Source organism: Otolemur garnettii, unplaced genomic scaffold (genome assembly GCF_000181295.1).
Source record: "Otolemur garnettii isolate 467f Iridium unplaced genomic scaffold, OtoGar3 scaffold00006, whole genome shotgun sequence".
In the NCBI taxonomy this organism is placed as follows: Eukaryota; Metazoa; Chordata; class Mammalia; order Primates; family Galagidae; genus Otolemur; species Otolemur garnettii.
In genome coordinates, this window is record NW_003852401.1 from 38,111,959 (window position 1) to 38,138,236 (window position 26,278).

The following is a 26,278-nucleotide window of genomic DNA, read 5'->3' on the forward strand; positions in this document are numbered from 1 at the left end:
GAAAATCAACCAATCTCTGTGGAACCTAAATGGCTTTGAAGAATCTCTCTCTTTTTTTCCTTTTAACAAATGCTAAAAACACCACTCCACAAAGGGGGGGGGGAGCAATTTTTGTAACTCTCATTGTCAAAAACAGGAAACATCTGAGCTTTCACAAATCCTTTGATGAAAACTTGCAAAACTAACTCCTTAGGCAACATAAACTAAAACTCCCATCTTCCCATCTTCGACATGCCAGTGCTGGAGTTCATGGCCATTCTTCAAGCCCTAAGCATTGTGAACCACCCACAGGGTCTTACAGTGTCATTTGTGGTTATTAATGGAGTATCCAAATTTGCCTTCAGTCTTGATATTCTTTTTCCACTCATTTTTAAATTTACAATAAACCTGAAGCATCTCAGGTTTTCTAAAACTTTTAACCTAATGAATGTTAATTTGAAGAAAATGTGTGTTTAAATGCTGTGGTCTTCTCAAAAAAACTAAAAGAGAAAAGACCTAACTGTTCAATTCCACCACTTAACTTTCTTAATTAAAATCTTTCAAAGGCTTCTCATTCTCCTTACAAAATACAAAATGGAATATGCTGCTTATTCTGTTTGCCATCTCTTCCTCCTCGAGTTTCTCTCGCCTTCTCTGCATTGCTCTGGGTTCAAAGTGGGACATTGCATGGGATGCCTTGGCAAGGCATAAGGAGAGAGGGTGGGGAGGTGGTTCTTTTCTGCTGCTCCTCTGGTTCTGCTTTTCTTCACTGCCAGCAATGTGGGCAGCCTCCCCTCTATACTCCCAGGACCACTGAACTCTAGTAGCTTAATTCCTCCTCTCCCTGTGGGGGCAGGAGTGGGGTGGGGGTGTCCACTTTCTGTTATTGCTATTCTCTGAGTGCCTGGATCTCAATCCTTGTTTGTTTTCTAACTACTGACTACACATCTGTAAGGATTTCTTTTATTAAGATCTCTTTATTAAATTATCTGAGTTATTTTTCTTTCTTCCTGGGAACTTGAACAAGGCTGAAGTTACAAGCCCTGTACGATCTAATCTCTGCCTCCCATACCCACGTTTCACTCTACATTCTGGCCATGATTTCTTCCGCTCAAAGGCCTGCGGTGCTACCTTGCCCTGCCGTGTTCTTCCTCACACTCTTACCTGATCAAGTTCCTCCCTCCCTCCCATCTTTCAGCTTTCCATGTATTTGAAATGATTTGTAGATCAATACTCAGAAGTTCTCAACAAATGTTTGACACTTAGAAAATATTCTGTGGTGATAAGGGTAAGACTCATGCAAATTGTTTTACCACCAACTCAGCCTGGAGACATAGCTGTTGATGGTACAAATGAGTTTGCTTCTTTGTAGAATTTTTTAAATTATTATTTGGTTTAGTAGGCATTGGGCATACTCACTAAAACTATTTAACATGATATAAAAATCAGATAAGTTAGACCACAAGCCTCCTTTAGAATTTACTAGATATATTACATCCCTTTGAAAATTTATATGGAATATATTAGGGTCTTAGAAGAATGTAAGTTCTATGTAATATTGTACAGTATATATATGTGTGTGTGTGCATGTGTGTGTGTTTGTGTGTGTGTATATAAAGCAAGAAAATAAAAAGCAAAGTGAAAGAAATGGAATGGTCTATAATTCCATTGTTGCAAATTGGTTTTAACCTGCTTGGTTCTACAGAAAAGCTTATGGATGAAGAACAGAAACTATTTAAACTATTGATGATAATCATTTACCGTAGGATGCCCCTAACTGTGCCTTTTTAACCTGGTGACCCTTCAATTTGCTCTCAATGAGCATCAACGGGGTTTGGGAAGATCTTAAATATTTCACTGCTATCGACCTCCTGATTGGAGTAAAAGCCTTCCCTTCTCTATCCTAGTAGAGATGTGAGGTCACATCTTTCTAAGGTCCTTCACGTGCATTTTTAAATTTTGAGCCAGTGAGATAAATAGAAACTCAGGTTGTTAAATATTTTTGTGCAGACCACAGAGTTTGAAGAAGAGAAGAGTTTTAATATAAGCTTGGGGTTTTCTGTCATAAAGTCTGGTCTCTCTTCCACTCTTTCACGGTGCTGCTGCGCATATCCCTATCGTGAAAAAACAGGCAGTTATCTTTTCCTCTGCTTCTGAAAAGAGATTGATTTAAAAAGAGAAAGGAAGAGCCAGCATTATATTTGGGCCAAGGCAAAGAGTAACATATGTCTCTTTTTAAAAAATAGCCACTCACTAATGTCTGGATAATAGTAGATGTTCTACGACTTATTAGTGCTCTTCCTTTCGCAAGAGAACTCTGGAAAAATGTTCCCCGGGAAATAAACAATTGAGAACATTGTGTCTTGGCAAAAATTTGTCATTGGTATAAGAACACAGGGCAAAAGCTGCTGCTGACCCAGAAAATGGAGTTTGGTGATGGCTCTGCTGCTTATCCTGAATTAGAATTTGAAGAAGTTTGTCATTAATTTTAGGGTCATTTACATAAAAAGAATCTGGACCATCTTCTTTCTTTCTTTTCTTTTCTTTTCTTTTCTTTTTCTTTTTTTTGTCATTCTCCATAAAGTGCCTGGCATCACAACTCTCAGCAACCTCAAACTCTTAGACTTAAGCAATTCTTTTGCCTCAGCCCTCCAAGTAGCTGGGACTACAAGTGCCCACCACAACATCTGGTTATTTTTAGAGATGAGGTCTCACTCTGGCTCAGGCTGGTCTTGAACCGTTGAGCTGAGGCAATCCACTGGCATTGGCCTCCCAGAGTGCTAGGATTATAGGCATGATCCACCAGACCCGGCATGGACCACTTTATGTCTAAGCATGGATTGTATCTGCTTAAGGAAGGTCATCATTATGAACTCAATCAGCAAATGTATTTGCCTGTCTTGGTAACAATTAACTCCTCATGTGGCCCTTAACCCAACCACCTTTGAGAGGCATTTTCAGAAATTAATTTAATCTCCATTGTATAAAATTAGCACCTCCTGCTTGGCGTGGTGTGGTGGTTCATGCCTACAATCCTAACACTCTAGGAGGCCCAGGCAGGTGGGTTGCTTGAGCTCAGGAGTTGGAGACCAGCCTGAGGAAGACCAGGTTTCTACCAGAAAAAAAGAAAAGAAAAAAGAAAAAATTAGCGGGTCAGTGTGGCAAGCACCTGTAGTCCCAGCTACTTGGGAGGCTGAGGCAAGAGAATCACTTGAGCCCTAGAGTTTGAGGTTGCTGTGGGCTATGACACCATGACACTCTACCCAGGGTGACAGAGTGAGACTCTGTCTCAGAAAAAAAAAAAAAAAGAAAAAAAGAGGGTGGCACCTGTGGCTCAGTGAGTAGGACGCCAGCCTAATATACTAAGGGTGGCAGGTTCAAACTCGGCCCTGGCCAAACTGCAACAAAAAATAGCTGGGCTTTATGGCAGGTGCCTGTGGTCCCAGCTGCTCGGGAGGCTGAGGCAAAAGAATTGCCTAAGCCCAAGAGCTAGAGGTTGCTGTGAGCTGTGATGCCACAGCACTCTACTGAGGGCAATGAAGTGAGACTATGTCTCTAAAAAAAAGAAAGAAAGAAATAGCACCTCCCATTTTAAGAGCAGTCATTTGCAGTAAGTTAAGACGAGCAGATGCTGGTCAGGCCCCTTTCCGACCTGTGTAAATTGATGCAGCCATTGGAGCAAGTGGATGAGTGAGAAGCGCCCTTACTCCTGGGTCCTGACTCTGAGGGGGCCTCCAATAGAGTCCCGTGCTTCTGAGTGGGGATCTGTTGGTTGGGTTTAAAACCCAGATTCCTCAGTGACCAGTGTTCCAATGAGAAAAGAAATTTTTAAGTGTAGGATGGTGAATTCTTCTCCCTCACCCCACCTTCAGCAAAGCCAATTGAGACATTAGTGCATTCAGTTTCTTGAAGAGGTGAAAGTAAAGAATCAGGGAGGGGAAGAGGAAAATCCTCTCGGATAAAAAAGCCAATCATCAGGTGACATCTCCGGCACTAACATTTAGTAACTGATAATTGCTGTAACTAGGGCCATTGAGCTTTGCAAATATTATCCAGTAAATTTTAATTAGCACCCGAGGGATTGAAGAGTTTGGAATAAGCTCCTGGGAGAGGCTACCCCAGCCAGTGGCGATGTGTGCTGAGTAATTTTAGATCAGCTGGCCTGTCAGAGTGGATCAGTGTCATCGCGCCACTTATCCAGAGGAAAATGCACCTGCTTCTACATGGAAATAAGGTGCATTATCTGCCAATTTGCGCTGCTTATTTCTGCTGCTCCCAGGTTTGATGAGCGAGGAGTGCCAGGCCTAAATCAGGAGGCTGTGGAGGAGAAAGGCAGGCGAGTTTTGCTGCCCTTCAAGGGCACACACTGTCACAGGCTCCTCTGCTTTTAGTTGGGTTGGACCTTTCTTGGTGCTGTATCGAATGGGATGTATTTGCTATGAAAGCTGATGATGTTATTTTACAATCTTTTTTTCTTATCATTTTCTGTTGGCATGGAGAATTTTCAGTAGTATTCTGAAGGATGAGGTGGGCAATTAGGTAAAGAGGGACATTGATCTAGGAGGAGGGATCTAGTAAAGCCTAAATCAAAATATTGGCTGGAAATCTTCAGAAACAAATAGTATGTACATACATGAAATATATAATTCATTGAGATTTTTAATAGCACAATACAGGAAACATCCCCTTAGTGTAAAGAAGTCAATAAATACAGAAATACTGGGCTAATACTTATAAATAAACTGTCCAGCTGGCACTACGGTAAGCGTGTTGTGCAGGTATGTCCCCACCTACACATAGGGAAAATGAAAGTGGAGCAATTAAGTGTCTTGCTTCAGGTTACTCAGGTATTATATGACAGTGCCTGCATTTGACATCAAGCAGTTTAACCCAGGAACCTATACTTTCAATAGTTCTGAGACATATATACACACACATATAAAACCATGTATAGACATGCATGTACACACACATGCATACACATTTATATCAGCTTAATGTGTATTTGCCAGCTCCTTTTTCTATCTACTGGTTTTAAACTATTTTAAGATCCAGGATTTTAACCCTGAATTCAATAACTATAATAACTATTTTGAGATGCACTTCAAGAAAAGCCTAGGATTAGACACCAGGGAAATGCAAGTAGAAACCCTATTTAGATACCACTTTAAAACACTAGGATGGTAGATTAGTTAAGATTCTGCATAATCAAAAAGACAGGTAATAACAAGTACTGGTAAGGATGCAGAGAAATTGGAATTCTCATATACTGCTAGTGGAAATATAAATTGGTGCAGCCACTTTGGAAAACATTCTGACAGATTTTTAAAAGTTGAGCATAGTTGTCATATGACCCAGCAATTCTAATCCTAAAAGTATATCCAAGAGAAATAAAAAACATGTCCACACAAAAATTTATATATAAATACTCCTAGCAGCACAACCTGAATATCCATCACTGGATGAATGGATAAACAAAACGGATACAATAGGGGAATGCGGTGCCTGTGACTCAAAGGAGTAGGGTGCTGGCCCTATATACCAGAGGTAGTAGGTTCAAATTCAGCCCTGCCCCCCCCCCAATGGGTACAATGAAATATTATTCAGTCATAAAAATGAATGTGGTCAGGACACGTGCTACAACGTGAATGAATCTTGACAACATTATGATAAATGAAAGTGGTGGTCACAAAAACCATATGTTTTATGATTATTTTATATGAAATGTCCAGAACAGGCACATCTATAGAGACAGAGAGAAGATTCATGATTACTTAAGGCTGGAGGGATGGGGGAACTGGGAGGTGATGGCTAAGGGGTGCAGGGTTTTTTGGGGGGTGGTGAAAATGTTCTAAAATTGATTGTACTGATGGTTGCACTACAGCTCTGATCATTTGTGAATGACATCTCAAAAAGTTGTTTTAAAAGGGCAGCACCTGTGGCTCAAAGGAGTAGGGCGCTGGCCCCATATACTAGAGGTGGTGGGTTCAAGCCCAGCCCCTGCCAAAAACTACAAAAAAAAAAAAAAAAAGAAGAGAGAGAGAGAAAGAGAGAGAAACTTGGGTGCACATCATGATTCTGACCATTTTACTTGGATGGCTTTGGTTAGATGAGTTTTCAACTCCCAGTTTCTTCATTTGCAAAATGCGAATGACCACATCTACCATTGAGAGTTGTGAGAATTAAAGATAATTCTGATAAAATGTTTGAGGTATAATAGATACCTCATAAATGTCAGTGGTAAGGGCAGCTGCTGTTATTGATACAGAATTCCATTTTGTGACCAGTAAAAGAAAAGCCAGGAGTAGAGAAAGCAGAAAGTGAAGAAAGTGAGGACTGAGGAGGTTACAGATGGAGAGACAAAGGAAAGGACATCCAATCAAGGTAAGAGGGAAAAGGAGAGAGGAAAGTCACATGGACATTTAGAGAGGTCAGAGATGAAGGATGATGTGGGATAACTAGAAAATAGAAAGCCACTGGAAGATTATCTCCTTTTTTTTTTTGTTTGGTTTTTTTAATTTTTTTTTTTTTTTTTTGAGATAGGAGCCTCAAGCTGTCCCCCTGGGTAGAGTGCTATGGAATCACAGCTCACAGCAACCTCCAACTCCTGGGCTCAAGCGAGTCTCCTGTGAGCGTCCGCCACAACGCCTGGCTATTTTTTGGTTGCAGCTGTCATTGTTTTTGGCGGGCCCGGGCTGGATTCAAACCTGCCACCTTGGGTGTACGTGGCTGGCGCCTTAGCCACTTGAGCCACAGGCACTCAGCCAGAAGATTATCTTCTAAGGAGAACCACGAAAAGCTCCTTGGTCACACATGCTCCTCCCTTTTGTCTATGGTGTCCAAGACTTAATTCTGACTACAGTATGTGAATGAGCTGATCCACCACTGCTGGCCTCTTCTTTATTCTCCAGTCTTTAAAACTCTTGTTTTTTAGGCTTCCCTCCTCCCACCTTAGTGCCTGCCATGACCCCCTGCACTTGCTATAATGGTATTCTCTTCTGGGGGCCAAGAACTAGATTTTCAAGCCCTGTAGAGGAGATAACTACACAGTTTAAGTGGCCTAAAAGGCAAATGTGAGGGAAGATACTAAGGGATAGACTAGGCCCCAATGGAAATTCATCACTTTTTAGCCTCATTCCCTGTCTTACTCTTTTCTTCCCTCTCACACAGAAGCAGAATGTCAATGGCCAGCATTCATTTGACTCACTTAAGTTGGTCTGGGGATGCAAGATGGAACGGTGATTGGAAAACAGATGTAAACAATCAGTAAGATTTGTGTATTCTTGGGATAATTAATTAACCTTCTCTGAACCTAGTTCCTCAAGGTCTATTGTGGCTATTTTTCAGGTTTCTTATAATTTTAAGAGGTAAAAGATGAAAACTGAAAACTGGTAGCATACTCTCTGATTCACAGTAATTTCTCACACGCTTATATTGGTTTAACATTTTTTTAATGGTTTATCACCCTGCACATTGAGGAATTCACATTTTAACAAACACAAATCATGGCCTCTGCTTCAAAGGAGGCAAGAATGAGTGACTAACACAAATCAAGACTAGACCAAAAAGTAGTGAGTTTTTCTGGTTTTGAAAAAATTTCTCATATAAATAGAGACACAGCTACTTGCTTTTGGCAGATATTTGTGTGTATATGTAAATAATATGCTTTATTTCCCCTTAATTGCTGATACAGAAACAGAAGTACAAAAATATCACATAGTGTTTCCAGTTTTAATGCAAGAATCAAGACTCTCATAGGCTCCTATGTCAACACATAGTTGGCTGGGATCATTTATATTAGGTCTTTATCCAATCTGCATATTTTTAAAAGCATTTTACCATCTTGTATAGAATTCATCAAATCTGCTACAGGAATTAATTTACCTTGAGGTTTCTCAACCTAAGTTTGTGTCACACTTTGATTTGAATGAAGGCAAATGAAGACACATTTATTAACTATATCTTAATTCATTTACTAAGTGTCACCTGTAGACTTAACCCTCTGCCATGCATTGCAAGAGCTGCAGAATATAAAGACCCAGCCTTCATCTCAATTTTTGGAGAGACAGAAAAGCAAATGTATGAGAGGGCTGGAAAACTGTAAGTGAAAAATATACGGCAGTTTTAGCATTTTGGAAAGAAATATTTTAAGAGATGCTAGGGCAAGAGGGAAGCCAAGAGAAGGGGTTTTGTGTAGTCATAATAAGCATTTTATGGTCATGTTTTTTTCTCCTTTCTTTAATAATTCATCTTCTTATCCCCTCTTTCTTCTCCTTTCTTTTTTCTCCTCCTCCTTCTGTGCTGTAAATGAATTTTAAAGCACTTTAGGATTCATCTAACAATGTAGGTTGAGGGCTGAGGTATGTGGTGTTATCTGCATTCTTCAGACGTTATTAAGGGGTGTGTGTTCTACATTGCCTATTGGTAGACATTTTATCCTGAATCACTTTAATAACTGCCTTTAATTTCTACTTTACTCAGGTTATATTAAACATACTAACTAATCTTTGAATAGCACTAAAAAGTTTACCTAGAATTCCCACAGATTATCTCCTTTGATCTCATAATTACCATGTCAGGTAATTTCATACTAACTCATTTTATATATAATGGACTGAGATTCAGAGAGAATAATTATTTTCCTGAGTTCACTCAATAACAAAGTGAGCAATTCTAAGTTCCCAAGTATCCTTTAAGCATTAAAAAGGAAAAAAGATTTATGTGCAAAAGAAAAGATTGTGATATACAGCAAAATGGGTATATTTTCTATTATCTTGGAATTTCAGCTAAAATTCTAAGGCATGAAAAGTTTTTTCCGTATAGTAATGGAAAGTGCTAAATCTAACCCCATAGAATTTGCTAGACATGGAAACCCAGTTCAGCCACCATCAATCACTCCAACAACACAGCTAAGGGAAGATGAGACATTCAAAAGTAGATTTGGTGAAGAAAATATCCTTTGAATAATACTGACAGTTGTCTCTTCAGTAGGAAGGGAAAGGACTGCTTCCTCTCTCTATGCCAAAGGAGTGGGGCACCACAACTAAATATTAGGGTGTCTGCAAGAGGAAGACTGGCATCTCAGTCTAGTTTGAAGAGTGCTGAGCCTTTTAGGTTCCCCCAGAGCTGTTCCCAGATAGAGGGGGGCACTAATCCTTTGGAGAGCTTGAAATGTGTCCCCCTGGGTTAGGGGAGGGACAGAAAGTCTGGGATCTGTCTTTAACTTGGAGAAGTCCACAAACCTGAGGCTGGATGGAGGTGAGTGCAAAACATGGTAGCCAGGTTTGGAAAGTCTTGAAAAGATTTTAATCAAGTGGGATAGTGCATCTCCTAAACCCAAGTCATGTGCTGTAGAGCTGGGTCATCATTTGGATTGTACCGTGATAGACAGAAGATGTTTGTTATCCAAGAAAGAACTACTAACAACTCTGGCCAGATCAGTGTAGGAGATAGGATAGAAAGAGGAGTGGAAAAGCCAGGGGTGATGTTCAGACTACTTCACAATGACCGGGGCTTGCCTGCTGACTAACTAGAAAAGATGTTTCCAGGGCTGGTGCAAACAGTGAGCTGTGCTGATCTATCTGTGATGGTACTTATCAAACCTCAGCCAGCCTCAAATGTGGGGAGCAGAGAAGTAGCCCTATGTTGGGTCTAATGTGAAAACCTAGGAATCCACTTTTATTACAGAAAAAATGACTTTACAAACCTATTGGACCATTGGAGAGGTTGTCTAGAGAGGGAAATTTTGCCTTCTACAGAGAGGGTTTCAAAGCACCCCTGGCCGAACGTTCAAGCTGATGTTTGTGCCTACCAAGTTCAGCAAGTTTACTAATTGATTTACATTAAACAAATTTATTTTATTTTATTTTTTTTTTTTTGAGATGGAGCCTCAAGCTATCCCCCTGGGTAGAGTGCCATGGCATCATGCTCACAGCAACCTCCAACTCCTGGGCTCAAGCAAGTCTCCTGCCTCAGCCTCCCAAGTAGCTGGGACTACAGGCGCCCACCACAACGCCTGGCCATTTTTTGGTTGCAGCCATCATTGTTGTTTGGTGGGCCCGGGCTGGGGATTCGAACCTACCACCTTAGGTGTATGTGGCTGGCGCCTTAGCCGCTTGAGCCACAGGCGCCAAGCCAACAAATTTATTTTTATAAAACAATCATGAACATAGAGGAAAAAAATTGTTGTGGACTTGGTTCATATTTGAGTGAGCTTTAGAACCGAGAGGTCCATACAGTGAAGTTGCTTGGCCAAAGTCATATACGCAGGTTAATAGGAGAATACTAGGCTATGTACAGAGTTCTCTTGAGCAAGGTCAAGCTCTCCTTTTAGTAGAGGAATGACATGTTGCTCTGCTTAAGGTTACACAACCCGCAGATGTGATTTCTCCTATAACAACAGGAAAGGATACTTTGTTGTAGCCTCTAGGAGTAAATAAGATTTTGGTAGCACTAAAGAAAGTAAAGATAAAAGGAGGACAAGCTTTATTTCATATTGTTACAAGCTGACTTAGTTTTGGAGGAAATGCTGAAGGCTAGAAAACAGCGGCAGAATCCAATTATTAAAGAAAGGAATCTAAGCCATACCAGAGAATTAGAGATCAGTTTGTAGTAGTGATCTCTAAGGAATGGCCCAAGAAAATATTTTGGAAGACCCAGCAGAATTGGGGAAAGAATTTTTTTTTTTAATCCAAACAGGCCAACATATGGGAAAGAATGGCTCATATGTGCAAATACTGTAATTGAGAAGAGCACATTATTATTTTTATTTTTTAAATTATTGATCCAAGATACTTTACTGTCCTCTAGTTTACGTTCTTGGATACATGGCATAATCTCTCTTTATTAAGCAAAAGTTCTTGCCTTAGGGGTAGGTCTCTTATTGTAGAGAAGTTTAGGAAGAAAATTCAATGTTGTAAAAGATAGCTGGGGCCTTAGAGCTACTCTCCTGGCGTTCATATTCTAATGCAAATATACAGTCAATTAAAAAAATAATTGGTAAACTATATACTGTGGACAAAAATGGCAAGTAAAGGGAAAGTGAGAGTTCCAAGTGAGTCTGGGAGGAGAGGGCAGGTAGCAAATTGAAAGAGTCGCTGTCGTTGTGATGGGAAAAAGCATGGCAGGGTAGGCTTGATTTGACCTGCAACAGCAGATACCTATGGGATGCTCGTTTGTTATGTCTTTTCTCCTACATTAAAACAACAGCAGATTTTCTGCTTTTAAAATACAAGTTCCTTTCCACCTACGCCTCTTCTTTCTCTTCTCTTAAAATGTCACTTCTACCTACGACGCAGCCAGAGGCTGATAAGGCGGCTTTGCACAGGTTAGCGTAGGCAGTTGTTTCTTAAGTCAAACACACACATCTGCTACCAGTGGATGATTGCTCCGTGTGTTGGCTTGCGGATCTTCACAACTTCACGGGTGTTTTATCAATAAAAATGCCAGTATCAAAAAACATTAAAAAAAAAACCCAAAAACACCAGTATCTTTAATTAGAGGATATGATGGGAATTGGTAGGGTATTAATGGGTGGCTCTCAACTATAACTGCATCTGTGAATCACCCAGGGAACTTGGGAAAATCCAGATGCCAGAGCCCAGGGCCAGAGATGTTGATTTGATTGGTCTCTGTGAGACTCGGACATTAGTGCTTTTAGAGTCTGTCCAGTGATGCTAAGAAGTATCCAGGGTTGTGTGTATGTGTGCGTAGGGGGGAGCAAGATGTGCCAGACAGCCTCAATTTCCTTTCAAAGGACTGTGCCATGTGATTTAAGCCTCACAACACTACAACAAAGGCATTGGGGCCCTCATTTTGCAGAAGAGACTGTATTTCTGAGTGATGGCATGATTTTTCCCAGAGCCACATCACTAAGGTGTAGAAGGCTGTATTTCATTTCTGACATCGTATTCGGAAATTGTGGGTTGGAAAAGCTAATTCAGTTCCACTCAAATAAAATGGTTTACTTGTGAAACGTTTTTCCACCATCTGCGCCTCTGAAAATAGAGTGGCAATTTCCATTATGGAACTGTAGAAAGTTTGACCCCAAATGAACAACTGATAAAAAGTGAAATTAAATAACATACCCGATTTTAGAGAGGGGGATCCCAGAATAGGTATCTTAAAATCATTGCTATTGTTTGCTTTTATATTTATCCATTTCAAAGGAAAGATTCAGCAACCTTTATTTTTTAATGTTTGAAACAGCATTTTTTTTCTCTATTATTTCTGAGCAAGATAAACCCAGGAAGCACTAGAAATTTCATGCATTAGGTTTTTCTTCCTGATGATAACACTTGAGAAGTGTGAAATACGGACAAAACAAAAACCTACTTTTGTTAAGCGATTTTCAATTATTACTTTGGTTATAAATAACTTCCAAATATAGAGGGTATTGCTACAGTGACTGAGACAAACGTGACTGTTCTCATGTTACACTCTTGGACATATGTGAATCTTTGTATAAAATTCTTATTTTCAATTGACGGGTAATTATTGTGTATGATGAAATATACAGAAGGTTAAAAAGAGATGAAAAGAACCAAGGTCCTGCTGATCCCCAGGGTTAGTCATCTTTACTAGCTTTTTATTTCGTTTCTATGACTATCCTTTCTGACTGAACATTAAAAATATGTATGTTTACCTTTTCACGTAAATAGGCACATACTGTAAATTCACAATTCTGTATCTTGCTGTTCTCAATGGCTAAGATTTGAGGTCATTATCTATCAGTACACATAGACCTACTTCATTATTTTTAGTGACTACATAGTGTTACATTGTATGTATCCATCATATTTCATCAGCCTCCATGGTGGACACCTGTGAGTTGTAAATTTCTTGGTGTTTTAAACCATAGTACCGGACACTCTATGAAGTGTTTGAATCAACTTATGCTTTGGCCAACCAAGTATGCATGTCTGTTCCCCAGCACTTTGGTCAATTCTGTATTATCACATTTTAAGGTTTTTATCTAAATGTAATAGGTGAAAAACACTTGCTAATTATTTTAATTTGTATTTTGTACCCTGCAGAACACTAACTCTGTGTTTGTATTTTAGAAAGTAACTTGCATTTTCTTTTTTTGTGAGCTGCCTGAACCTGGTCACATGTTTGTGAAGGGTATAGAGATAAATAACAATGCAAATAGTCATTTGTCTATCAGTTCGCTTCATATATAGAACATTGCTCATTCCCTAAAACAAACAGCAAACAACCCCTGTGGGTTGTTCTTATTTCCCCTTTACCACACAAAGGGCATGACTGTACTGAAGTGCTTCTTCCACTCTATTGCTTTTATCGATATTTTTGGTTTTTTGTTTGATTTAGAAAGAGTCTCACTTTGTCACCCTTGGTAGAGTCCTGTCACATCATAGCTTACAGCAACCTCAAACTCTTAGGCTTAAGCGATCCTCTTCCTGCAGCCTCCCAAGTAGCTGGGGAGCCCATCACAAACCCCGGCTAGTTTTTCTAATTTTAGTAGAGACAGAATCCACTCTTGCTCAGGCTGGTCTCCAACTCTTGAATTCAGTCAATCCACATGCCTCAGCCTCCCAGAGTGCTAGAAGTATAAGTGTAAACTACCATGCCTGGTGCTTTTCTAAATAGTTTTATGATTCCTAATGGAATCCCTAGATTTTCCATCTTTAGTTTTGCCACTTTTAAAGTTTCTACATGTGAAATTAAACCATACTAGTCACGTATGTATCTGTGACTTGATATTTTGCTCACTCAGAAATATTTTCGTAATATCCATCCATGTCTGTACCTTAGTGCCAATGTCTTTCGAGTGTTCTGAAAAGTCCTCAAGTACCATCTCTTCTAAAGTACGTTCCCCATTCTAGAATTCCTCCTCCTGGCTCATGTGTCTTAACTTCCTTTTAATATTTTCCATCACTCACTCCATTTCTTTATGTGACATTTTAGAAAACAAAGATATCCATCTTGGAATACTACATAACTATATCTTTCTTAATCTATTTTATCTGTTATTTAATCTATCCTTTAAACTTTTTATATCTAGAATGCATATTAATTTTCTTTTATCTCCTTAATCTTTTTTTTCCTTGTTTATATATTAAGTCATTTTTATTTGCAATGTATAAATCCAGTTCCCAGTTTCATTTGATAGTCTGATACCCAAAGTCCTGCTGAATCTAATTCTGCTAACTGTTGTCTGTTCTGGCTTGAAATTTCAAGGTGCCTTGAAATCTTTACTATTATAATTGGTATCATTTATTAGTGTCAAAATTCTTTTGCCATTTGTCTGGCATGTTTCCTGGATTTCACTGGAAACTCTTCCCCTGTGAAATGCTATTATTTTTACAGTCCATCTTCTAATTGGTCACTGATCTACAATAACACTACATATTACTGATGCTCATTCTATATACTGATTTTTTAATCTATCTAGTGTTCTTGATAAATTCCTAACTTAATTCTAACACTTTATACATTCCTGATTTTTCTACCTATACAATCATTATTTATTTATTTTATTAAATCTACCTATACAATCATTTGTGAATAATGTCAGTTTTCCAATCTTCCCTCATTTATATCTTTATCTGTACCCTTTATTTCTTTTCTGGACTCACATCATCAGCTATAAACTCTAGAGCAATGTTAAATAGAAATGATAACACTAGGTATACCCATCTCCTTTCGAGCTTCAGTTGCTTGCCTTTCAATATTTCAGCATTAAGCACTATGTTTTTTTATATAAATTTTAGAGATGCCTTTTAACAGTTTAAAAACAACTTCTATTATTCATTTGATAAGAAGTCTTTCTCATTTGTCATAAAGGGATATTGAATTTTATTTTATTTTTTTACCTACTCAAAAACACAGCATGATTTATAGTTACTACTCAACATAAGCCCACCTCAATGGTGATATTTTTACTTTTCACATAATGTTGGAATTAATTTGCTAAATTTTAGTGTAGGCATTTCATATCCACATTTATAAAATCGTCCTGCAGTTTCCCCTTCTTGTTATACTCTTTTCAAAGTGGGTACTAAAGTTCTGCAGATCTACAAAAGGCTTATTTTGACAGTATTTTCTATGTTTCTATTCTTCCTGAGATTTTTTGTAATATTGGTGGCATTTTTTCTCAAATGTTTGGTAGAATTTGCAGGGGAGCCATCTGGACACATAGGGCTTTTTCTGTGGAAACATTTTAATTTTTTTAAAATAGTTTTATTGAGGTGTAATTTACATACCATAAAATTGGCCCATTTCAAATGTAAGCTTCAACAATTTTGAGTAAATTTAGAGTTGCGCAACCATCACCAAAATCCAATGTTAGGAGACTTCATCATCTTAAAAATATTCCTCACATCAATTTTAGTTATTTTTATTCCCACCCACAGTTCCAGACAACCACTAATCTACTTTCTACCTCTACAGATTTGCCTTTTTTTTTGCCATTTGGTTATAAATGCAATCATTCAACATAGAGCCTTTCAGCCCTAGCTTCTTTTACTTACCATAATATTCTTGAGTCATCTATCTTGTACCTATATGATCAGTAGTTCACTCATCTGTATTGCTGAAAAGTCTTCCACAACATGAATACAGGTACACTTTGTATTGTTTTTCTACTCACTTTGTGATGAACGTTGGGTCCTTCTTTGAAGCAATATATTCACATTATTTTCTCATTTAAAATTTTTTATCTTTATTTTTAATTAGTATACGTACATAACTGTATATTTTCATAAGATGCATGTGATATTTTGGTACAGGCACACACTGTGAGTTAATCAGATCAGGGTAATTGGGGTCTCCATCTCTTAACACTTGACATTTCTTTGTGTTAAGTAACATTCCAATTCCACTCTTTTAGTTGTTTTGAAGTCTATCCTAACTTATTTTTGATTATACTTTTTTGTGTATTTTATCTTTTGTATTGTTTTCTTAATTTTGGTTTTTCACTTATTTCTGCTCTGATCTTTTTATTTCTTTTTTCTACTAATTTTGAATTTGGTTTGCTTTTGTTTTTCTAGTTCTTTGTGATGCATCATTAGGCTGATTATTTGAAGCGTTTCTGCTTTTTGGATGTAGATATTTGATTGTATAAGCTTTCCTCTTTTTATTGCTTTTACTGTATCCCACAGGTTTTGGTATGTCATGTTTTCATTTTCATTTATTTCTAGAAATTTTAAAATGCTCTTTTCAATAACTTCAGTGACCCACAGGTCATTCAAGGACGTGCTGTTTAATTTCTATGTATTTGTGCAGTTTCCTATGTTCCTCTTATCATTGATTTCTAGTTTTATTTCACTGTGGTCACAGAAAATACTTGATATGATTTCTATTTGGCCTTCTCACTCTGCCCACTTTCCTCTCATTTTCTATATGGGGCAACTTACCTTGTTATCATTGAGTTATTAGTGTTCTTTATATATTCTGGACACAAGTTCTTTATCAGGTAAATGATTTGTAGATATTTTCTACAAGTCTGTGGCTCATCTCAGTTTTTAAATGTTGTCTTTTTAAGCATAGTAATTTGTTATTTTGATGAATTCAGGTTTTTAAAAGTTTTTTGTTTGTTTATAGGTCATGCTTTTCTAGGTATTGTAGAATGCTATTAGGTATTCTATCTGAGAAACCTTTGTCTAACCCAAGACCAAAAATAGTTTTTCCTAAAAGTTTTATAGTTTTAACCTTCACACTTAGAACTATAATCTATTTTGAGTTATTTTTTGTATCAGGTGTGATGAGGTAAGAACCTAAATTAGTCATTTATATTCAAATAGACATCCAACTTTCAAAGATTGGCAACACTGAATATTTATGAAAATATGAAATAAATACAATTTGCATAAATTTTTGGTGGGAACATAGAATGGTAGAATCAGTTTGGAAAAACATATGTCCCTTTCTTAAAAAATCTCACATTAATTAACCCTGTGACCAAGTAATTACATTTTTACCCAAGGGAAGTGAAAATGTACATCCATTAAATAAGTTATCTGTCAATATTCATAGTAGTATTATTCATTGTAGCCCCAAAGGAGAAATGGCTGAGATGTCAATACACTGGTGTATTCATGTAATAGAATATACTACCCAACTATAAAAAGATAAAATAATGTTGTTACACACAATAACATGGTGAATTTCAAAAGCATTATCCCTGAATGTCAGAGATAATATACAAAAAATGACTATTTTACGATTTCATTAATATGGATTTTTAGAAAAGGTAAAAGTATGAATTTCTAGGAAAAGTCCTAATCTTTGTCTTACAGACAGATGGGGATGATTATTGCTTTAGAAGAAGAATGAGAAACTTTATAGAGTGATGTACTGTTTTATATTTTGATACCCAGATGCCTGCATTTGTCAAAACTGTGGGTATACACTTGAGAACTTTGGATTTTGCCATGTGTAAATTTTATTTCAAAAGAAGAAAACTATTGGAACATTAATTAAGTTCTAGTTGAATATTCATATGTTGAACTTGCAGTTGCACTAAAATATGAGATGATTGATGGCTGTATGGATAGACATAGCTCTATGAATAGGCAAATATGTAGTAAAGTATAGGAAAAAGTTAATGGCAGAATCTAGATAAGAGGTCTATAAGTGTTCATTGTGAAATTCTTTTAACTGCTATGTATTTGAAAATTTGTATAAAAATATGTTTAGAAATAAAAAATATGCCTTCATTGTTTCCTCAAACCTGGCATTATTAATACTTATCTTGCTGCTATAAGAAGGGAGGAATCTTGATTGAAGACATGTTCTAGAGAAGACTCCACCTTTTCTTCATATATTTGTCTATATTACATCTTCAGAAGATATGAAGCTTTAGTCTACATCTCATCTAAATGAATTTATCTCTTTAGGGTGACCAAACTTGCTCCTTTTCCAATTGTGACAGTATCCACTGGATTTCAAAGAGTAGCTTTGTTACTTCATTCCTTTCACTTACTGAAGCCAATCAGAAACATTTTTAAGGAACTCTTTACTTCAAAAAGTTTTGTTGGTTACTGAGCTACCATGTAGAACACATAAAAAGATCCCACAATCCAAAAGAGATGAAGTTATTGTTTCTATTCACTTTGTTCCCAATGATTCAAATGATCCTACTTTTTCCAAAGTGGGAAACATTTTGATTTTGTTTCTGACAAAATTTTTATTGACAGCCTTTGATAAGCCATACTCAAAGGCCACAAAATCAAATAATAAGTCATATCCATGGTGAGTTTGAAATCTATAGAAGAGATAGCACTCTACCCAGGGCAATAGTGAAACTATCTTAAAAAAAAATTAAGAAACAATGTAACCTAATTGTACATACCCTCATATTAATCTAAAATAAACTATTAATGAAAAACATGAAAAAAATTGGGAGGTGCCTGTAGCTCAAAGGAGTAGGGTGCCGGCCCCATATGCCAGAGGTGGTGGGTTCAAACCCAGCCCTGGTCAAAAACTGAAAAAAAAAAAAAAAAAAAAACCATGGAAAAAGTTAAGATAAATCTTTAGGTGTCTTGCAGTCTGCTTTTCTTACAAGTATGAGAGAAAAATAAGAAAGAAATCTATAGAAGAGAAGATCTTTTATGCTTTTCCCAACAATATAGTATTAACATATTAAATTTGTAAAGGAAAGACTCTCCACAAAACTTCTATGCTCATGTTACAACTATTTTCATTTTTGCACATTATACTTTGTTTATGCCATTATTTACACTAAATTTTTACATGATTTCTAATTTTTACACTTGATTTTATATTGATAACATTTTCTTAAGTGTATACTATCCTGGAATGACCTCTTGTTCCCTATAATAAAAATGGACACAAGAAAGTTTCTTCCCAAGAAGCAGTAAGCAATATCACAGTAGACTTTATTTACTAGGAACTGGCAGCTTCTTCTGCCTTCCCTGTGGAAGTTCTAGGAGTGCTGGTCTTTTTTACACTCAATTTTTTATATTTCCTTAAAAGCCTACAAAGGTGAAAAGAATTTGCCTTTGCAAAAACAATTGTAAGCCTTCTGAATATGTAGCAGATGTAGGGCTTGTTTTAAATATATCAATGTCTTTAAATAATAGTTGTTTTTTAAGCTATGAAAACTAAAGACAATTAAAAAGGTATAACCTGCCATTTCACATAGAAAAACTACATGTCCTTTAGTAAAATATTATTATGATGTGTCCTTTGTTGAGTCTCAAGAGAAGGACAGTAGAAGGTGATGTTCAGAATTTTTGAGTCAAGAAGGCAATTGAGAGTTTGTTTTGGAGAAACCTAAGCACTTATAATAAATTCTTAATTACTTAGCTTCTTGTCTGTATTTGCTTTTTCTCACAAACAAATGTTATTTACTCCAGGGATGGACAGCTGGGTTTGTGAAATATGTGTGAAGTGTTGCTTTGGTTGGAAATATTTCAGATCAAATAATATTGTCACAATATCTGTTAAATCAGTAAGTAGTCCTCCAAAATGGGACTATAGATATGGGTAGTTTTATTTTCATATTTTTTAATATATATTAAGTGAGACTCTGTCTCACTTTGTTGCCCTTGGTAGAGTGCCATGGCATTACAGCTCACAGCAACCTCCAGCTCTTGGGCTTAGGCGGTAGTAGCTGGGACTGCAGGTGCCCACCACAATGCCTGGCTATTTTGTTTTTGTTGTTGTTGTTGTTGCAGTTTGGCTGGGGCTGGGTTTGAACCCGCCACCCTCGGTATATGGGGCCATTGCCCTACTCACTGAGCCATAGGTGCCGCCCTATTTTTATAATTTTTGAAAAAAAAAAGTCATAGCTGACAGTGAGCCTTTCTATTATTAATTTATAAATATTCTATTAGATATTAAGATTTATTTAAACAAAACTAAGGTAAAATTGTAAACCTATGCAGTGTCCTCTAAAAGAAGGTTACAGGCTGCTAGGTTGGGGGGCTTCTGTGGAGGCAGGGTTAGTGAAGCAAGATTTGAAGGACGAATCAGAGATAAGAAGTCCATGGAAGAGAAGGGGAGGGCAGTGGAAACACCATGTGCAAATGCCTCAGGCAATCAGCAGAATGTCACAGAAAAGGAGGAAAACTGGTGAGATGGAATGCAGAGAGAAGGGGAGAGTTCACTATGGAACTGGATTGCTAGGCAAGATCTAGATTCAGCAGGGCCTTTGGGGCTGTTAAAGCCAGGGAGTCAGGGTGTTTGAGTGCACACATGGTAGCCAAGGCAAATAGGGCCGCATGCATACCTATTATAACAGGTAAGTCAGAATCCAGCAAAACTTTGCCACTGACAGGATATCTCTTTAGGAAAAGATGCAGATGAGCAGTTAGTTAGAATACTGCCCCTCCCCATCCCCCTTAGGAGGCAGCTCATTCAGTCTCTAGAGCCAAACAGCCAGGCATAACTCCTGCCTGTCACTGATTAGCTGTGTGACCCTAAGCAAAATAAACTTTCTGAGCCCATTTCCTGTAAAAAACAGTCACACTAAAGATATATTCCTTACAGAGCTGTGAGAAAATAAGATAATTAAAATTAGAAAGTATGCCAGTACAATGCCTGGCATATAGTAAGCATTTAATAAACAATAATAATAATAATAATACTTGTCATTGTTCTAAAGAAAGGGTTAAAATATTATTTCTAGTCAGCCACATTTAGTGGCTGCCTTTTTTTATAAATAAAGTTTTACTGAAACACAGCCATGCTTATTTGCTTACCTAACGCCATAGCTGCCTTTACATTGCCATGGCAAAATTAAGTTGTTAGAACAGAGATTAAATGGCCCACAAAACCGAAAATATTTACTGTCTGGCCCTTTACAGAATAAGTTTGCAGACCCCTGGTTCAAGAAGGGTTAAGTACTGCTTGCCCCATGGATTACTACTAGCCATCATGGGTTCCTTCAATAGTTTTCAGAGGACATCGTTAGCAACTCTCTTTAGATATTCCAAGTACTTATTCCATTTTTTAAAAGTGCACTTACCCTTGATCCTAAACTAGCTGCCAGCATTTCTACTCTTTTCTAGTTTAGCTTAATGAGAGCTTCTTAATAGAAGCCTCTTCCTCTACTAGCCTCTCTTTCTTTGGTTAAACAAACAAACAAACAAAAAACATCCCTCTTCTGATTGTGCTATAGTTATTTAGAACTATGGGACTGTAATCTTAGGCTTTGTTGACTAAGGATTGGTCTTAGATGCTACCTCCTTCCCACCTACTTGAAGTGAATTGCTCCCTGATGGGATTTACCATAGCCCCACCATTTTTGTCCTCACATAAATCTTCACACAAAAATTGAAATAAGAAACAATTATGTGCCTGGCATTAGTCTAAACATATTAAATGATTATCTCATTCAATCTTCACTTTGTTAAAATCCATTTTATAGATTAAAATTCTGAGACTAAACAGAAGAAGCACCTTGTCCACCATGCCCTTGTTGGTCAGAGGGCCAAGTCCAGCCAGGTGACTGTGGAGCCCAGTCCCTTAATCCTTCCTCACGCTGAGAGCTAAAGGCTGGCATTCAAGGTACCTGAATCACAATCTCCACATCATCTCAAAAACAGGAGGATTCCATAAAGCCTTAGTAACACAGACAAGGCATCTAGTTTTTGGAAGGTTGAATCCTCATTTATGAATAAGTCTAATATTCAGAAAATCCATCTAGATTGTAGGTAAAGGCAGCAATACCAAGATGGCTCACAAAATAGAGGCAATATTTAGTCCCAGCTAGAGACCTTTTGATATGCTTTTAGGAAAAAATATCAAAGACTAGCTAGCTTGGAACCCAGAGTCTGGAGAACATAAGCATATCTCAGAGATATTTGGTTCCAGACCATCACTGGATATCTTTTTCATTGTGTAAAGTGAGTTACATAATGTATTTTTATTTCCAAGTACATTTTAAAAATATGTTTATGCTGTCCTATAGCTCATAAAGTGTGCCATACCATTATGTCTAAAAGTACAATATAAATACCTTGATTTTTAAATACTTTATTGCTTAAAAAATGCTAAAAATCTAAGCCTTCAGCCAGTCATAATCTTTTTGCTGGTGGAGGGTACTACCTTGATGCTGATGGCTGTTGACGGAATAGCGCAGTGGTTGCTAAAACATGGGAGGGTTGTGCCAATTAAAAAAAAAAGACAGGAGTCAAGTTTGCCAGATGATCTTATGTTCATAACAAATTTCTCTGTTTTGAGCAATTTGATAGCAATTTACCCACTTCCTTAAGAACGGAGTCAATCATCTCAAACCTTGTCCTCTGCTGTTTCAACAAAATTTATGTAATATTCCAAACCTTTTGTTGTCATTTCAACAATATTCATATCATCTTCACCAAAAATAGATCCCATCTCAAGAAACCAATTTTTTTGATCATCCTTACAAAGCAACTCCTTATCTATTCAAGTTTTATCATGAGATTGCGGCAATTCAATCACAGCTTCAAGCTTCAGTTCTAATTCTAGTTTTTTTACTATTCTCACCACTTTTGTGCTAACTTCCTCCATGGAAGTGTTAAACCCCTCAAAGTCATCTACAAAGGCTGGAATTAACTTCTTCCAATCTCCTGTTAAAGTTGACATTTTGACATTCTCCCATTAATTATAAATATTCTTAATGATATTTAGATTGGTTAATCCTTTCTAGGAGGTTTCAAACTTCCTTTGCCCAGATCCATCAGAAAAATTCCTTGTTATGGCAGCTATGCTATTATAAAATATATTCCCTAAATAATAAAGCTTGAAAGTTGAAATCATTCTGTGAGCCATGGGCTACAGAATGGATGTTGTGTTAGCAGGTATGAACAGTAGCCATCTTCTTGTTTGTCTCCATCAGATCTCTTGGGTAACAAGATGCATTATCAATGATCAGTCATATTTTGAAAGGAATCCTTGTTTTTTTTCTGATCAGTAAAACTCAATAGTGGCTTAAAACATTCAGTAAACTATGCTATAAACCAACGTGTTTTGTTGTTCCCTTTCCAGAGAACAGACAGGGTACATTTAGTATAATTGTTAAAACCCTAGGATTTTTATAACGGCAAATGAACATTGGCTTCAACTTAAAGAGTAACCAGCTGCATTAGGCTCTAAGATGAATGTCAGCTGGTCATTTGGAGCTTTGAAACCAGGCATTGATTTCTCTTCTCCAGCCATACAAATCCTAGATGATAATGTTGCTAATACGTACATATAAGGCTGTTTCGTCTACATTGAAAACCCATTGTTTACACTCTGGGAGGCTGGGGCAGTAGATTGCTTGAGCTCAGGAGTTTGAGAGAGCAAGAGCAAGACTCCCTTCTCTACTAAAAATAAATTTAAGAAGCTAGCCAGACATGGTGGGCACCTGTAGGCCTTGCTGCTCAGGAGGCTGAGGCAGGAGAATCACTAGAACTCAGGCATTTGAGGTAGCTAAGAAGCATCGCACTCTATCTAAGGCAATAGAGAGAGATTCCTTCTTACAAAAAAAAAAAAAAAAGAAAGAAAGAAAGAAAAGAAAATATATTGTTTAGTGTAGCCACTGTCATCAATGATTTTAGCTAGATATTTTGGATAATTTGTTCCAGCTTCTACATCAGTACTTGCCGACTTGCTGCTCACCTTGCATGGTTATGTTTTGCTATGTTATGTTACGTTATGTTGTTATGTTAAATTAAGGCTCTTCCTTCCCTGAACCTCATAAAACAACTATTTCTAGCTTCGTATTTTTCTTCTATAGCTTCATCACCTCTATTAGCTTTTATGGAAATGAAAAGAGTTAAGGCCTTGCTTTGTGTTGGGCTTTGGCTTAAGGGAATGATGCAACTGGTTTAATCTTCTGCCTAGACCACTAAATTCTATATCAGTAACAAGGCTGTTTTGCTTTCTTATCATTCATGCATTCCCTGGAGTAGTACTTCTAATTTCTTTCAAGAGCTTTCCCTTTGCCTTCCCAACTTGGCTAATTGTTTGGGGCAAGAGGCCTAGCTTTCAATCTGTCTCCGCATTCAACATGCCTCTGCACCAAGCTTAATCATTTCTAGCTTTTGATTTAATGTAAGAGAGGTGGGACTATTCCTTTCACTTGAACATTTAGAGGCCATTTCAGGGTTATCAACGGGCCTAATTTCATTATTGTTGTTTCTCATGGCATGAGGAAGCTGAGGAGATGGAGAAAGGAGTCTGTGGAGCAGTCAGAGCACAGATAATATTTATCGATTAAGTTCACCATCTTATCTCAGCATGGTTTGTGGTGCCCAACTATAGTAGTAATAACAAAGATAACCCATCCCGGATCACCACAATAGATATAATAATAATGAAAAAGTTTGAGATAGTTCAAGACGATCAAAATCTGACGTGAAACAAACAACATGAGAAAATGGTGCTGAAAGGTTGGCTCAACATAACGCTCCCGCAAAACTTCACTTTGTAAAAACACAATATTTGGGAAGCACAATGAAACGAAGTGCAGCAAGGCAAGCTACACCTGTAGAAATGGAGTTAGTTTTGGGGACTGGCAGGTGCACAAGCATGCACACATACGTGCAAAAGTTTGGGGAGAGCAGATATAAAACAGTATAGATTCTAATATCTCTTTTGAATGGTGACGAAGCAAGGGGCATTTGAAATTTTCATTTCAACTAGACAACCACACGTATTGCTCTATGCAGAGAAACTTATTTGAACTAGTCAAATCGAGGAAAATGAGTCTTTCTGTTTCTGCTCTCCCGTTGTGCCTATTGATGGTAATTTGTACAGAGGTTTATCCCCCATGCTGTTTAGAAATGACACTAACACTCGCTTGCTGTTTACCTTTCCAGGATCAGGAAACTCCAGTAATAGATTTCTTTAGAACTGAAGATAAGGGTGATTAGTTTTCTGAATTTAGGCCATTTTTGTCTTGTCACTGTGGTAAACCTTTAAAAGCTTTTGTTGAGTTGATGGCTCTTTAGATCCCAGTCATGTGAACATGTGTTTAGTTCAAGTACAACTGATCAATAACACTGAGAACTGTTTAACCAGTAGTTCACTTGGCACAATGAGAAGATAAGGTAAATAACGGGGCCCCTCCTTTACCACTCACAGGGTGGCTTGGGATGAAATGAAATAGCACCTATATTAGAAGCAGAGAACTGTCAGGTGCAAATCTGTGTGATACTGAATATAAAAGGCAGTAGGAGTTTAGGGAAAGAATTCAGAGAATCAAAGTTTACATTTTAGTATTGGAGAAGATTTTAGTTTTACCCAGTAAACATTATGGAGAAAAGGTGACTTGGGGTACAGGAATGCACATTGAATTTGGTAAGTGGTAGGGGGGTTATCTGTTATGATAGTCCTGAATCCATATAATATTTACCCAAATGGCAATTAAAGGTTTCTGTCTTCTACTACTGACTTTGTCACCTATAACTGGCTTTTTATATTTCATTGGCTGAAGTTACACTTTCTTTTGGTGTTAGAATCTCCTTATATTAATATTGTTGTCTTACAATCTTGTGTTCTATTAAGTTACTTTAAAAAAGTTAAGTTCCTAGGGAGGGGGTTTGGAGGGATCACTTCTGAGGTTTATCTTATAGGGGTACAGGTGAATCTAAGAGTAGAATGTGAACGTTTTAAAGCAATAACTGAGAAAATGACGTGAAGGCTGTGTTGACCAGTTTGATGGAAGTATTTCAGATTGCATGTGAAAACCCCACACTGTACCCCAGAAATGCATTAATGTACATAGTTACCATTCAATTAAAAAAAAAAAAAAGTTAAGTTCCTACACAGCCTTTATGATAGGCAAGGCCACAAACCTCCAGAGGTGTCTAATTTAATCAAGTTGTCAGAGGTGAGCAGAAGTCTTTAAGACAACTTGTTACGATGCAAAGGGCAAGTTAAACCTCAAAATGAGCTATGACAGAAGCTGTGATTCTACTAGCGCTCCCTGCAGTTGACCAAACTGAAACCCATAGGGCTTCTTCCATGAAAGACCCTCTGTGTTACTCAATCTCTCTCTCCCATATACCAGGACCTCAAGGATTCTCGAGCAGACTGCTACTTCTTAATCTAGAAGGAAACCAGTAGAAAAAAATTTCTCACTGTAGAATCTTATATTAATCCTCTCAAAACTAATAACTAGGGTTTCCTTAAATATTATACGTGAAAACCATGATGATCTAATCTTTTAATGAACATTTTAAATTTTGATATTAAATTATGGGTTAATTGAATATCTGCCCATGTGTTTCTAAGCTATATGAGATTTCTTCTAAAATATATTTCTTCTTAAAGGTGACCGAAACTTTCTTCTATCTTTTTTTTTTTTTTTTTTTTTTCTGAGACAGAGCCTCAAGCTGTCCCC

General features: G+C 37.4%; 1 pseudogene; it reads left to right on the plus strand.

Moving 5' to 3' along the window:
* Nucleotides 1-231: 231 nt before the first annotated feature.
* The window catches only part of LOC100948043, a 103,795-nt pseudogene continuing 77,748 nt past the window's right edge, over nucleotides 232-26,278 (plus strand).